The sequence below is a fragment of the Polyodon spathula genome, chromosome 8, assembly GCF_017654505.1.
Source record: "Polyodon spathula isolate WHYD16114869_AA chromosome 8, ASM1765450v1, whole genome shotgun sequence".
NCBI lineage: Eukaryota > Metazoa > Chordata > Actinopteri > Acipenseriformes > Polyodontidae > Polyodon > Polyodon spathula.
Window position 1 is genome coordinate 39,376,367 of NC_054541.1, and position 15,758 is coordinate 39,392,124.

General features: G+C 36.7%; 1 protein-coding gene across 13 annotated transcripts in view; it reads left to right on the forward strand.

Annotated features, from left to right (window-relative positions):
* Positions 1–209: 209 nt before the first annotated feature.
* The window catches only part of LOC121319929 (SH3 and multiple ankyrin repeat domains protein 3-like), a 293,718-nt gene continuing 278,169 nt past the window's right edge, over positions 210–15,758 (forward strand). For 6 of the 13 annotated variants that reach the window (XR_005950771.1, XR_005950770.1, XR_005950769.1 and 3 more), the window contains exon 1: positions 210–322. The gene's annotated coding sequence lies outside the window, so the exon portion shown is untranslated. Of the gene's footprint in view, positions 323–10,241; positions 10,274–15,758 lie in introns of those variants that run through there. The other 7 variants (XM_041257901.1, XM_041257906.1, XM_041257905.1 and 4 more) reach the window with 3 other exon arrangements.

A 15,758-nucleotide genomic window follows, 5' to 3' on the forward strand; every position in this document is an offset into this window, starting at 1 on the left:
AATAACTGTGTATCAGTCATGGAATAAGCACACATACATTAACCTTTTCATCCCAGCCTGTAAAAGACCAGCAAAGTGTGTTCAAGGTTGTTATTGGAGGATTGTTTAAGGCTGTGTGAGTGTATTTCCTCTGGTAGTTTCCTCTCCTCTCCAGATCCCTAGTTATTAATATGCTGATGGTGTTGTGTGGCTGTTCCAGGCAGGAGTCACAGTTTCCTGGACCTTCTCAAGAGAAGTTTAGAGATTGAACAACACATAAGAGAACAAATCAGTGAATACCACAGGAACCATCAGAGCTGGGGATGTGTCTCCTGGAAAACTGGTAAGTTAGTGAAAAATCTATTAATTTTATTGTATAAGCTATGCTTTCAAAATATTCACAAAATCTTTTTCAGATTTCTGAGAGATCTGTTGTTCGAACTGTTATATTGTAAGGTTGGACTTGGTCAGATAAATCTCTGTCCAGAAGAGCTGAGTATATCGTGTTATTTTACTGTTGGTTCAATAGAAGTTTAACTTAATAAAAGGGACTAGCTCTTCAGGTGAAACTTTTTATTTTGAAAAGAATCTCTTTTGTCTTTCTGGGAGCAATTTTGGAAGGAAATTGTAGTAAAGGAACGGTATCACAGACAGAGTAAAACATTATTGTAAGGCTGTGGTAGTCCTCATAAGATGTCCAACGGGGCACATTCTCCCCTCTGCCTCAGAAACTCCTGGTAAACTTTACTTTTGCTAATATCTAGTTTGTAAATACCCTGGGTTTGTCAAAGCAAGAACCACTTTACCCGGGCTACAAATCTGAAGCATTTGTGACCCACATGACTGATGAAGGAGTGGTTTGAGTCAAGATTCAGTTACTTTTGCAATAGGAAAGTGTTAAAAAACAAAACAAAAAACCTGTGTCTTATGGGACGTGGATTATATCAGCACACTATGGCCCCGATGATACGTATATGGATGACATATAGTTGTAATGCTGTAAACTTTATTTTGAAAAACAGTTATAGGAAACAACAATTAAGGGAACAATTATTTAGAAGTTATCACAACAACATTTGCCTGGTAATTTGATATATATTGTAAACCGGACTCACTCTCCGTGGTTCGTTGCCCCTTTAAAAGTAGACCCAGGACACGGAAACTTGAGTTTTAAGCTCTACTTTTTAAAAACACAAAAATGAATAAATACAATGAAAATAAACACCTGCTCTTTCTGAGCACTAACTAAACACAAACTGGACCTCTAAACTAACAACCGGACAGCTAGGCTGTTTACTGGCTAAAAACAAAACACAGTTTTATAAATACCTTTCAGGATTATGACACACAGCATTCCAGAAAAAACTAGCTGCTTTCTTTAAATACCCTGCACCTGGCTCTAATTTACAATACACACCAGGTACAGGGGATAATTAATAATAAAACAATTAACAAATATAATTAAACACAAATAACTAACCAAATACACATTTTTTTTTGGGGGGGGGGGGGGGGGGGGGGGGGGGCAGGAATGATTAACCCCCTCCCCACTGTGTTACACATCCTTCCCCTTGTGTGAAACACAACGGCCCTTCAAGGTCACCCCCCCCTCCCCCCAACCTTAACCGTTAGCGGCTCATTTACTTAGCGCTTGTCAGGCGCATCAGGTCCAATTTATTTTCACACGCGCTGTTTGCATTTTTTTTCAGTGTAAAACAGTTTTAAAATGCACTGAATAGCAAAAGCACACTCAGTACTGCATCTCCAGCCAAGCCCCACCCCCTTGTTTGCTGTATTTTGCACATACCTCTTTATAGATGTGCATGCTGATAAATCACTTCGTTTTATCACCAAACTCCTCAATAATGCCATCCAAGTCATTATTTTATTACTATAGCATCTCAAAAATCTCTGCAAATGTCTGTGATATTCTTTGAGCACTGGATGCAGAAGCAACTATCTCCTTTGTTTATGTCTGTCTTATCTCTGTAGTGGATGGGGCTATTAGATACGCCCTTTTTTTGGTTTCATTCGGCTCCTATCGGTCTCACTCGGCCATTTACCTCCTGCAAAAAAGGGGGTTTTTGGTTTTTAGAGCACCCCCGTGAAAGGTTCTTTTTATGTGATCTCGGGACCGGGAACAAAATTGGGGCAGACAAGCCTATTGCCAGTCTGTCCGGCTGTCACCTGGACCTTTGCCTTTTTAATATACGCAGTACTGGTCCAAAATCTCCTGGTGTTGGTCCGGGGAGGAAGGTTAGGGAGAGAAGCTGAGAAGCGCACGTTTGAACTCCCGCAAAACCCAAAACGGAAGGTACCTTCGTTCTAGTATGTCAACGTGGCTCTGCCCTTAGTGTGGTCCAACTGGCCCCAATGGAGTCAGTCCCATCTTTTGGTTTCATTCGGCTCCTATCGGTCTCACTCGGCCATTGGAAGTTTTTCTCTGCTTTTTCCAGAGAAAAAACGACTAGAGACCTGTGCTTTACGTCTTTTCGATGATGTCAGACAGGGTCCGACATTGGACTGGAAACGGAAAATTGTAATGTCGGACCTGGTTAAACCACAACCCCCCTCCTTCAAGTCCCATCTTCGCCTCTTCCTCAGGCAAACTTGAGGGAGGGTTGGTTTGCCTTCCAGTGGTGCCAGGTAGGGACAGTGAACCGGTGACGAGGGATTCCACCAGGTTGACTGGGGTGACCGAAGCTACTGTCGGGGAACAGACGGCTGCAATTTTGCCTAACCAGTGTGTTGGGTAAACAAATCATTCATCTTGTTAATTAGGTTCTACTGTAACGTTAAAGCAGTGGTCATTATAGGAAAATTGTAACGGAATAAGTCAAGCAATGGATAAGAAGATTTCTCCTTGGCTTAATTTCAAATACTTTAAAGGTCCCTAATGCACGACTTCCCCTTCCTGTAGGTTACATTGTTCTGATTACATTTTTTTGCTGTGTTTGTCTTCCCTGCCCACAGAGGGTACGTAGGGAAAGTTAGGCTTTATTTCCTTGGGTGTCTTTGAAGTCTGCACTTACATTGGCTAGTGTGCAACCCCCACAGATTGCTGAAGTGGTTTGATTGGTTTTACCCCAGTGGTGTCAGACCATTTAATACAAAGGCTAATTACAAATTTCTCTATCTGTCTGCTACATGTGCAAATAAATAGGCCAAAAATAGTAACAGCAGAAATGCAGTAACACTCATAACTTTTTTGTGTCCACTTATCCTGGCAATGGAAAACAAATGACACCAGAGCAGGATGTGACATCTTCAGCAGGATTTGGGTGTCCTAAAATCTCTTGCTGGGAATGAAATGTGAAGAAAGTCAGCTGAAACAACATCTGATTGCATTAAATTTAAGTATATGTATAATCTGGCTATAAATCACAGACAGTGTGCCAAGGTTGAAAAAAAGGAACTCAAGCTTCTTTCATATTTTGTTAAGAAAATGAATATAATCTTTCAGAAACGTCAAAAATAAATCAATACCTTCTCTTGATATGCAGTGATCTAACTTCATTTTTTAATTTTTACTAGAATGAAACGATTATTCACATGGTGAGGTTTAATTGGCTTGTGCAACTGTGCCTTTATATTGAGATGGCAGGGTAGCTGTGGTGGCAGCTTGCAGTTCTGCATATTAATGAAGCTCCCTTGGTGTACCACATAATGCAGTGACATTGGAGTTTGCTTTAAGGGACTGATGTTAACATCTCTATCTAAGCCTAATGGGACTTATACACAGATGTGTGATCTAAACGTTTTTCTAAAATCTATAAAATATTGCCTTGAAAAATTAACTACGAGAAAGAAAAAAATATATATTGTCTTCTGATTTTACACCAGCAGCTTTCAGTTTTTTTTTTTTTTTTATAGATAATTTCTTAATCGACTCTGTATGCAATAAAAAAAAAAAAGGTTTAGGTATTTTTCCTTATATTCATTATTATTATTACCAGTGATAGTAAAGCAGTAACACAGAATGAGCTTGCATACTGGACTCTGGGTTTAACATCTGTGGTAAATTAGATTATCCAACTTAACATTTCCCAAAGTGGAGATTCCCTTGGAAATCCTGCATGTGATAATAATTGTTTGTGAATGTGATTAATGTTACTAATATGGCTCTCCAATGTCACTTTTTGTTACTGTTTCAAATATTATAGTTTCATATGTTATATTAATTGTAAAGGCTGCCATAATCAAAATTATTGAAAATGACTTGTTGGATGAAGCTAAAATCGGTAGCAAGCAAATGGGTTTTGGAACTATTTACCTCAAACCCTTTTTTCCATTCAATATTGTTTCCAGCTACCAGCCAAAGAGCATCAAAATGAGTAAGATTTGGGAAGACTTGTTTTAAATGCTTTGTCATTTCCTGTATTTTATGAGTGAGACCTTTAAAAATGACACCAAATAAGTTTTAATAGTCAAAATTGTTATACTAGTCTGGCAGGAGTTTGGAAGTAGCCAATTGGTTTAATCACATATACAAATGAATACTTTATAAAATCTAAACACTTGAAACAGATACATTCAAGGTCTATGAAGCTAGCTTGTAATGTTTGACGGTACGTTAAGTTATTGAGTTAGCTCAAAGTATACACAACTATTGTTTCCCGGGCAGAACAAATAAACACGTATTTAACTTTCAACTTTGTTTGCAGGCATGCAGTATGGTTTCCATTGATTTGTAATCAGTTTCACTCAGTCTGACACTATAGTTATAAAATGCAAATGTTGTTTGTGCAGAAAGAAATCTCAGTTGACAGGTACTTAAAGAAGTCAGCATTGCTGTTTTTCTTATGTGGGGTCAATAATTTAGAAAGAGTAACTAACCAGTTTTTAAAGTGCATGTCTGTAAAATGTTGTCTGATTTAGATGAAAAAAGGCCAAACATAATAAAGCAATGTGTTTTATTAGTGTAGTTGCTATATTTATTTTTATGGTACCGCTGCCCAATATTGTGCCTCAAGCAACATTTTCTCACAGTTGGACAAGCGGTTCTCTAGGCTAAAAAAGTATGGCAGATCACAATGCACTCAATCTGTTCTATAGGCTAAGCACAACGTTAAAGTGTGACATACATACAGTACTCCACTATCCCAGAAGGAAGCAGTTGACAATCTACAGTTAGATGATGCATGACTCTGAATGGCAGGGATGCAAGAATGGAGCCATTCAGTTATAAGAAAAATAGGAGGAAGAGGAGGAATTCTAGAGGAGCAAACCATATACAGTATGAAACATTTAGTCTCTGATGAACTAGCTTTAGTATGCAGGAGACCTGGGGAGAAGTATACTGTGGAAAACAGTGTGTTCTACCAAGCTTTATAAGAGGAAACTTTACGATTTTAAGGAATACTGGTAATGCAGTTTCTCAACCTACTATAACTCCATAAGTGTAATGCATACTTAACAGACTGGTACAATCTACACCCCCCCCCCACCCTTTTCTAAATAAAGCATGTTTATTTATCATGTGAAGTCAACACAGACTGGCTCAGACGTTTACATTTCTTATTGTGCCGTCCATTAAAGATGCATCAGAGCAGTTCTATCTGAATAGGCAAGTAGATAGATTAGATTTTTATGAGGAAATTAATAAGGAACATTATTTTGCGGTCCCTGCAGAGCCATGTAGTCATAGCAACACAAAAAACTGCTGGTAAAGAGCTCATTTAAGAAGTAGTCCTCAGTTGTTGATGGGTTGAATAGATCTCCATAATGGGTAACCTTGGGAAGAGCTTGCTTTTCTATGTGGCAAGGCCCTGGGCTTGTTTTGCTATACAAGCATACCGATTGTGTGGTGTTTTCAAGGAACATTGACAAAAGACCAAGATTCTAGATTCTGTGTATGGCAGAAGTGTGACCTGAATAATGTTTTAGGTCTTTAATGATTACAATGCACTCCTTATCACGTGTAGAGGGTGCTTTATTTGATTTGTATAAATATATAAACTATGTATGTCAGCAGTGTTTGAACTTTTTGATATGTGATAAGGCAGTATAGCAAATAGAATTGTGATGCTTTTGTATCTCTTATTGCTAAAACACAGGAGAGCAATTCTTATTTTATACCCCCTTAGTAGAGTCTTTAGTGTAGAGTCTGTGAGTATCTTTTTTTTTTCTTAGCCAACAGAAGCATGTATTATTGTAGACAGGAGGAAAAACAGATCAAATAAAATAAAAGTTATGATCTCAGAATGTCTCAGTGAACTAGCTATAAAGCTTTTCCTAAGATGTAATATAAATGGAGTTCAGTACTGTATTTTTGTGTAATGCATATTATTATATTTACATTGGGAATAATTGAATTGCAATCCATTGTCTTATTGGCTTTGCATAAATTCTGCTTTAGGTTTTTAATGTCCTCAAGATTTCCTGAGTGTTATTCCTTTGTAAATCCATCCTTCATGAAGACATGCACAGAATTATGCAGCAGGGTTAATATTATAGTGTTATTTCAGAATGCGTCACTGAATCATAAGTGTTGTACATGACCATTATCAGTGGAATAGTTATTGTATATTTAATAGCTGCATTTTCTGCACACTCATTTTTACCTCCTCAATTCCTCTTTGAAAAATTACAGGATGGTGGCAGCTTATTGAGAAGCCCTGTCGTTTTTTTTTTTGCCTTTATCCAGCTTTTAGATGTCTGTCAATATGATTTTTCCTTTTTTTAATTGGCAAAAGACATGTCTTCAATAGCTGGCAGTTTAAGTGTTAAAATTGACTAGATCCATCTCACTGACAGCCTCTAGTGGGACTTTCAAAGCACAGCTTCCTTCTTTGTAGTGTAAAGCTGATGTAGCTCAGAGATTACATCGTATATAACTATGGTAACTGCCTTTCAGTAATACTTGAGCTCTACTGGACTGTATTACATGGAGAAGGAATATGCCTCTATCCAGAGTCATGGTACCGAACAGTAAAAGTAAGATACAGTTGACTGTATTGATTTAATTGAAATAACCAGTTACATATAGTGCCAGGTTCATGTATGAATGCTGCTCTGTGGTTTCAGCTGGAACAGATCATTATATCAGTTAATATATTTTGTGTAGGAGTTCTCTTACGTATTATAAGAGACGCCCTCTCATGCAGTCTGGCTGCTCAAACTCTGCAAAGTTGTTTTAGTTATAATGAGACACCCTACATATGACATATTAAAGTGTTGCAGAACAACCTGCCAAGTTTACAAGGAACTTATTACATTACCTGTGTTGTCTGTATCGCATCATTACATTTTTTAACTATTAATCATATATTGTGGGTCATAAATCAACTGGGCAATATACTGTGGTGGGATTAAAATCCTTACCGTAAACACACACAGGACTCAGGTATATATGCATCTGGTTCACTCTTTCTGGTTCTCCATGCTGGAACAAATAAAAGAAGAACCAAGAAACTAGCATTTCAGCCTATTTTTAAAGGCTTGTGGCTAGAGTTAATTGATAATCACATTAGATGCACATTTGATTTCAATTAGGCAGGGAGGGAAGTCTAACCTCCCAGCCCTACCATATCTAGCCAGCACACACTTTGTACAAAACCTTATATATATATATATATATATATATATATATATATAATACTATATTAAGCTAATATATAATATATATATTATATATATATATATATATATATATATATATATATATATTATTACCCCCACACCCCACCAGACCATATTTATAATGAAACTAAAAGATATTATTTACAGGGCAGGCCTCACCCCTGCCACATTTATACATGTTTCTATATAAAGTAGATCACACTACTTTAGGGGTCTCCAATCCTGGTCCTGGAGGGCCAGTGTCCCTTCTGGTTTTTGTTCCAACTGTACCCTAAAATAATTAATTTGACCTATTAAGCCTCTAATAATAATATTCTTTATATAGCACCTTTCATAGTGGACCACCATCACAAAGCACTTTATAAGATACAAGACAAGGGTGTGTGAACTATGCATCAGTTGCAGAGTCACTTACAACAACATCTCACCCAAAAGACAGAGCACAGGAGGGGAAGTGATTTACTCAGGGTTACACAATGAGTTGTGGTTGAGCTGGGATTTGAACCAGGGACCTCCTCATTATAAACCTCTTTCTTTAACCACTGGACCACACAGCCTCCTAATACACACTTCATTGGTCCAATTAAGTAATTTAGGAAAAAGTCAGAACAGCAACCAGGAGGGGGACCAGTGCTGCAGGACCAGGCTTGGAAGACCCTGCACTACTTGATCACACATGACCTGTTGTAGTCCACTGACGCCAACTGACATATTACCTGCCCAATAAATAAATCAGTGTCTTGGTGTGTATGTGTTTTTGACAGCTATTTTTGTGTAGCCTAAGGTCAAATGATTAACTAGCAATAAATAACAACGGCTTGTATATTACATGCAATTTGAGGACTGTGAAAACTATTGATTGAATTGACTAGTCTCACAGTCCTTTTGACAATCTTTAAAACATACTGTATCTACACCCCAGTGTTCTTTATTGCTCAAGTACTACTAAACAAGTCATACTATATACTGATTCTATCCATGTAACACTTTCAGTTTAGATGCATTATATTGTTATTTTTTTCTATGTATATATTTATATATATTCTTATGAGCTTAACATGCAGCCTACAGCACTCAGTATTCCCAGGTGGTTTCCCATCCAAGTACTAACCAAGCCCAACATTGCTTTGCTTAAGCATTGCATGGTAAGTTTGAGTTAAAGAGCTTTTTGCCATCAGAGACGTTGTACAGGGGTCACTACGAGGAAGTAGCTTTTCTTGACCCCCTTTTTCTATGTTATTACACTAGAAAAATGCATCATTATTGTACATTGTATTTACAGACAGGAATCAATCTGACAAATCATAGACTTTAAATACTTGAATTGTACTGACTTGCACAGCGTCCCCACATGAAACATGGCTTAGACATTGAAAAATACTTTTGAATAAAAAACAAATAAACATAAATAATAACAAATAAACCAATTGCTTCCCATTCGTCTTTTGCCAATATAACTAGGTAGCTAGTGCAATATAGATGAGGAACATTAGAGTAATGCTTGTCTGTCTACTTATATTCCATCTCAGCTTCTCCACTCATCCTCTACTGGCTGACTTGTTATGCCTTTTACTGCTTTTTGATGTCTTCTCAAAACCCACTTAATTCAATCTTTAATTATATATTTTTTTTAAATGTTCTTTATTTATAATTATTTTGTAGAAATTGTATATATGTGTTTGCTTTGCGTTTATCTTCTTTATATATTTGGTTTAATGTTCTGGAAGTCGCTTTGGATAAAAATGATTAAATAAAATAAGTTTTCCAGCAGTGTAATTTTGCAGCTCCATTGTGACACACTTCTTTTAGTCTTAAATAAACATTTTTCTTATCTCAGAGAGCTGGGAGGAGTCCCCTCTCCAATGAGCAATAGGTTCCTGAGAGATGCAATGGCCCCAGGTCTGTTTTTTGTAATCAAGGGAAACGCATCCTGGCTTGAGAAAGGTGTTTCCTGCATGCCTCTGATAGCACAGACTTCCTTGCATTTTCTGCAGTCCCATTGTTTAAATAATGCAATACAGAAATGTAATAACTGTTTGCTAAATTACCCATAAAGATTGAAGACTGGTATATAAATAGACATGTAATGACTTTTGAAGATACTTTCTATTTAATGATTTAATGAGTGGTGGTATTTAGATCCGCCACTGTTAAGATCAATTGAATAGACCCAGTAGTTCCCTAGATTTAGATGTGCATTTATATTTAATAAAACAAAGGGATGTGACTAAAATAAAATAACTGAAGATCAATTTCAATTGTCATCAGAAGTAATGCACTTCCTATCACTGCAGAGTAGATCCAATGGCAATCCTATTGACCACTTTTCTACGAGTTTGGACCTGCTCCCACAGTCCCCCACTGTCAGAGGCAGCACCATGCTTTGCAGATTTAGTGGAGGCTTGATGTGTTGTTGGGAAAAATTTGATGGCGTGGGAGTTTCCCTGGCAGCTCCGTAGGTGCTAGGTTCCCTTTTTTTTTTTTTTTTTAAATAAATCCCATTCTTCCCTCGTGGTTCTACAGTATGGTTTCCATGGCAACTCCTCAAACTAACATTCTCCCACTCAGGTTGCACTGAGTGTCTGTGTTAGTCACTTAAATGTATCATTCTTTTTGTATTCTACAGAAATACACGCAGATAGCAACATTTCCATGGTTACAGCAAGGTTCTGCAATCCTTTTTATTTTGTATTAAATGCAATGTTTGCATAAGGTAAGTGAAATTGACAATTTTTTTTTTTCTTAAAAAAAAAAAACGATGAGACTCTGTATATTATGTAAGGTGCTCGGGACGTTAGTAGGACAGATTTATTGCTTAATTGCTTGTTAAATCGAGATGTACGTATAGGTGTAGTTTATGATTGTATTGCATTTTTTCTTGTAGCACTGTCTAGTGTTATCTTCCTATAATGGATATGTAGTGTCCCTATAGTGAAGCAAAGCATATATGTACCCGTCTCCTTCAACAACACATAGCACCCTCTGGTGCATCAGATTCTAATTCTCCCTGTCAGTATGTCAGACCTCGGAGCTGAAACCGACTAATTTGTAGGGTCAGTCTTTACTAATAAGGCGCAGGCTACCATTGCATGCTGACTGCTGCTCTCTGCTCATTAGTGGTGTTTACTTGTCATATTTTGAAGCTTCTGAATGGTATCTGTAATGGTATCGGTATCTGGCTATTGTCTCTTGAAATGACAGTTCATATTACAATAATTGGAATGTCAAGAAAGCTTAGTTTAAAGAGCTGTAGTACAGTATAAAGGGTGTCAAGGTTAAATGTGTACACACTTCAGTTTAGTTTAGTTCAGCAGTTTAGAGTTATGGAAGACTCTTGGATGATTCAGACAGTGATCTGCATCATTATAGCTTGCTATTTTGATAACGCTTCATGTCTTTAATAAGGAGGAAGGGTACAGTGCAAATACAACGGAAGGAATCTGTTGTTCCATATCTGTTTTATGCTTTTGATACTGTCAAATTACACTGCCTGGGCACTTTTTTGAGGACCTGATTCTAATACTGGGTTGGGCTACAGTGTGCCTTGGCGTGTTGTGGCATAGACTACACAAGGTGCTTTAACATGTCAAACAATTGGTAGTGGAGGATTATGATGACAAATATGTAGATCAAATTCTTAAATGTGCTCAATTGGATTGAGATCCTGGGAATGTGCTTGCAACAGAAAATGCTTGTTATCTGCCATGCTCCTCAAACCATCTGCCCACAAATCTGGAATGGTGGATGGGTGCATTATCGTCGTGACAGTAGACATCGCCATCGCCATCATGGTTAATTAAACTTGTCATTTGTTCAGCCTTCCTGAATAATCAAGAGACTCAGCTTATACTAGGAAAACATGCTCCATACTAGAGATATTTCAAATCCAATTGGGGTGACAGGTCAGTATGAAATTACCAGTGTATGTTTAATCTAAAAACAATATAGAGCATGGATGAAAATAGCAGTTAGCTACTGTCATAGAAATTCTTTCTTTGCAAGAGTGTATGTTAACTCTGTCAAAGGAGACACATGTTGATTTATCCACAGTGTCATGCACAGCCTAATAGTGTTGTCTTCAAAATCTGTTTTAATCAGAGTTTGGATTGCTTTCTAACTCCTGTGTCCAAATACTCTATGTGGTTCCAATTTAGAGTGTTTTCCAACAGCGTCCTTCAGAGCTGTCCTTCCTATCCCCCTTATAAATGAGTCATTAACATTTCTCAAGGCACTCAGCTTGTCATTGTCTTTCGTGCAAACTTTGGTATCCACGCATGTCGCATCAGTGATGCTATAATAATAGTTGCTATAATAAATGCTTGTCTCACCAGACACTGTGCAAATGATTACAGGGCATTTGTCAATCAGCAATTTGCATTAATCGATATTTGATGTACATTAATGTTTCTTTACTGTATCTCTGACAGAAATATTATTTTATAACAACATGTTAATGTACATAACCCTTTTTATCTGCCAGTGGACAGATACTGCTTCAATTCTTGATTATTAGAGGCCATTGTTAGACACTAGAATTTCTAGGTTACAATTTTTATTATGTACCTTTTATAAAGGTGAAACTAATAGGAATTTGTAATTTGCCAAATATACCTTGAAAATAAGCTAAATGTTACTGTTTAAGTTACTAGGACAACAGGCTTGTGTATGTAAACTGCAGCATGATTTTGTTTTTGCTACTTGCCGTAGTCTGTAGCTTCAGGTTATGTTTAATAAATAATGTTTGCAGATCACATGTAACAGACTGGTGCTTTTAAAAGGATTTTGTTTTATTTAGGATAAAGTACTATAAAGAATTAAATATTGATTTGTTCTTTAATGGTATGTGACTTTTTCCGGGTTACATCTAGCAGGCTCTTGGTCTGTCATTAAAATCTAACGCTTAATTAGCCTGGTTATGTAAGCCATTTGCTAAAGTGACGATTGGTTTGACAGCTGTACCCACAAAGCTTTACAGTGATTTTTTTTCAGTGAAGAATACATTCTACCACTGCCTTCTTTCAATAAATAACTCATGCTGTGTATTGCATGTGTTCTACATATTTAAATTCTCAATTTATAACCTGACTACACTATATCTTTTAGTACCAAAACGTATTTAATCTCAGTGGTTCCCAAACTTTGTGCTATGAGATGGTTTCAGTATTGCTGCAATACATACAGGTACAGAAACCATCAGCACTGTTTCCCAGGCTGGGGGATCTACTGTATTTATTTAAATGAATGTTGCTGTTAGATGCTTCGGGTTAGAACTTACTACCCTGTTGTCAATGCTCTTTCAAGCATTTATACTTTTCATCTCCTATGCCAGGGGTAACACTATGCAGGGAAAGCACAGTTTCATATCGATGGATTCATTGTGTGCAGGTTCCCAGTCAGGATAAAGCAGCCTCCATAAATTACCTGAATGTTTTTGGTGTTATGCACGTTTCTGAGAGGGAAAGGGTTTATTATTTTAATTTAGCATTTAATAATTACTTCCAGTTAGGCGACAAAAAGTGAGAATGCATCAAACCGTCGAACATTGAGTCTTTTTGACATTACCGGCTATCAACGTCATATTTAATTAAAAACCCTCTTTATCATTTGATTGTTACAATTCAGAATTTATGTACTCGATAAAGCTTCTTGAAAGGCAAACAAAGTAATAAACAATTATATGAGCTTCTGTATAACACATACCACTACTGTAATTGTTGTTTGTTATATGCTGTAAATAGGGAAACAATCAAGCTTTTAAAATTGATTTTCCTACAAAACCATTCATCATCTTGTCAGGTGAATAACATATTGCTCGCATCTGTCTTTATTATGGCAATGGTGGAAATTCTAAGAAGACTACATATGCAAGGAGAAAGTAGAGCTCATTAATACATGGAAATCAATATAAAAATATTGCATGTTATGTGTTTACATAATTATATAATCTTAATCTATATACTCTTGCACAGTCAACTCTCCTGTAGTGCACGGTTGCAAAAATAGTCAGTGATTATGGGTAAGTCCTCAACCTTGAATAAGCCCTTAGTTTCAATCAGGTGTCCACATCTAAATCAAGCATGACAATGTTTGAAGTAATGGGGTTCAAAGTTACCCATTGGATTAGAGGAAGTATAAGGCCATTTCAGTAGATGCTGTTGTTTGCTGTTTCTGTTTCTGTTTCTGATTTGAAGAATCTGGTTGGCTACAAGTTAGTCCTTGCTGAGGGAAGGGCTTAAAAAATCTTAACACCCTTAAGAGGGGATTTATTTGATTTTGTTTACAGCTATGCATTTAAACATTAGTAATACTATTAAATAAATAAATAACATGGCCACATGTGATAGAGCATGCACCTGCAAAGAAGATACATATTTTGTAAAGATAAGGAAGTAAAAGGTCAGTGAAGAAAAAAAAAACAGTGTGAACGTTTCCCTTGTGTGGTTCTACAGCGATACTCAGCTCAGAGATATTAATCTAAATAGATTATTATTAGATATGAAAAACAAAGCTGGGCTCTTTGTCTATGTGTAAAACAATCATATTATCCAACGATGTAGGCTTAACTACATTGATTTTTATCCACTATATAGTATCAGTGTTGGTGAGTTTAATGTTCTTTCTTTAAAATGGTGTATTGCAACAGATATATGTAGTTTTTTTTCAGTTCATTGTGCCCAGTTGATAATAAAAAAAAGACTTCTTTGTGTTTGCCCAGGATTCCACAGCCCTCTCATGTTGTGTTTTGAAGGGAGTTTGCTGCCCGCTGGTGGGAGGCAAAAACTGCTAGCAGATCACAAGCAACTGACATTCCCTTTAAGAAAACGATAGCCCTCATTAGAGTATAACAAGAAAATGCAGCCTTTCTTCAATGTAGAGTGTATTAAATAAACTGCTTTATACAAACCTGTGATTATCAAAGTCTGTGTGACAAAAAAGTACATGCAATGAATTATCATAATCGCATCACCTATGATAAAGTATAAATCTGAGGTCAAATAAAACTGAAAGGTTAAACAATTCTTAATATCATATTGTTGGACGAGGAGATTTGATGAATGGAGTTGCTTTTCACAGTCTTTGGGCATTTTAATGTACGTTAATAAATGCCATTAATATGCCATTAATAGTACTGCATCTAAATGTAAACAAACATGAACTGAAGCTACGGCACTTTTACATAGGGATAGGGTATCAGAGAGAAGGGCACTTAACTGTTTAACTGCAATTCATTTAACACATCACTCTGAGAATGAAAGACATTCAAGCAATCCAAACCATAAAGTACCTTGTTCCCTTGCATTTTCTGTGTGACCGAGGTGTATGCATTGTGACGTGTCTAACACGGAGTGAAGGTAGTTCATATTAGGATAAGCATCCTTAACGACTGTAAATTGTGGCCTGGATCCAGGAAAAGTGTCTGTATTAACTGAAAGACGATTCCCTTAAGTTCCCGATTACTTTAACCTATAAGAGAGTCTTTTGCAAAATCCAGAGTTTCCCCAAACACATCTGTATCTGCAGATGCACTTGAACTTATTCATAAAGGTACAGAAACTGATGTTATAAGACATGGATCCCTTTTCAATTCTTTTGACAAACAGCCTGCAATCATTTCTGTAACGATTCAGTTCCTCTTCAGATAACTGGAGGCAGTTTTAAATTTGCATTTTAAAGAGACTGTCACCTATCTTTCCTGGAAGTGAAATATATCCAGAAAAAAAAGTAATGTTAAATGTGTTCTGTAAAATCATTCTTATATCCTTCTTTGCAAAAAAATTATGAAACCTCTCACTGCATAATTTCATGCTTTTAATTATTTTTTATGGAGCACTTTTCATAGTGGACCACCATCATAATACTAGTGTGTGTGAAATATGCATCAGCAGTGGAGTCACTTACAAGAACATCTCATCCATAAGACAGAGCACAAGGAGGTTAAGTGACTTGCTTGGGGTTACACAGTGCATCAGAGCTGAGATTTGAACTGGGTACCTCTTGGTTACAAGCCTGTTTCTTTAAACACTGGACCACACAACCTCCTATGTGTGTTAACTTTAGTTGAGTAGCATGCAGTTGCAATTTTGGTTTATTATACGTTTTGGTTTTTGGAATTTTGGTCTGTATTTAAAAAAGCATGTGCTGGAGACAATCTAGTCCTACAGCTCAAGGTACTGTTGTTGTCAGTGATTCGTTTCACA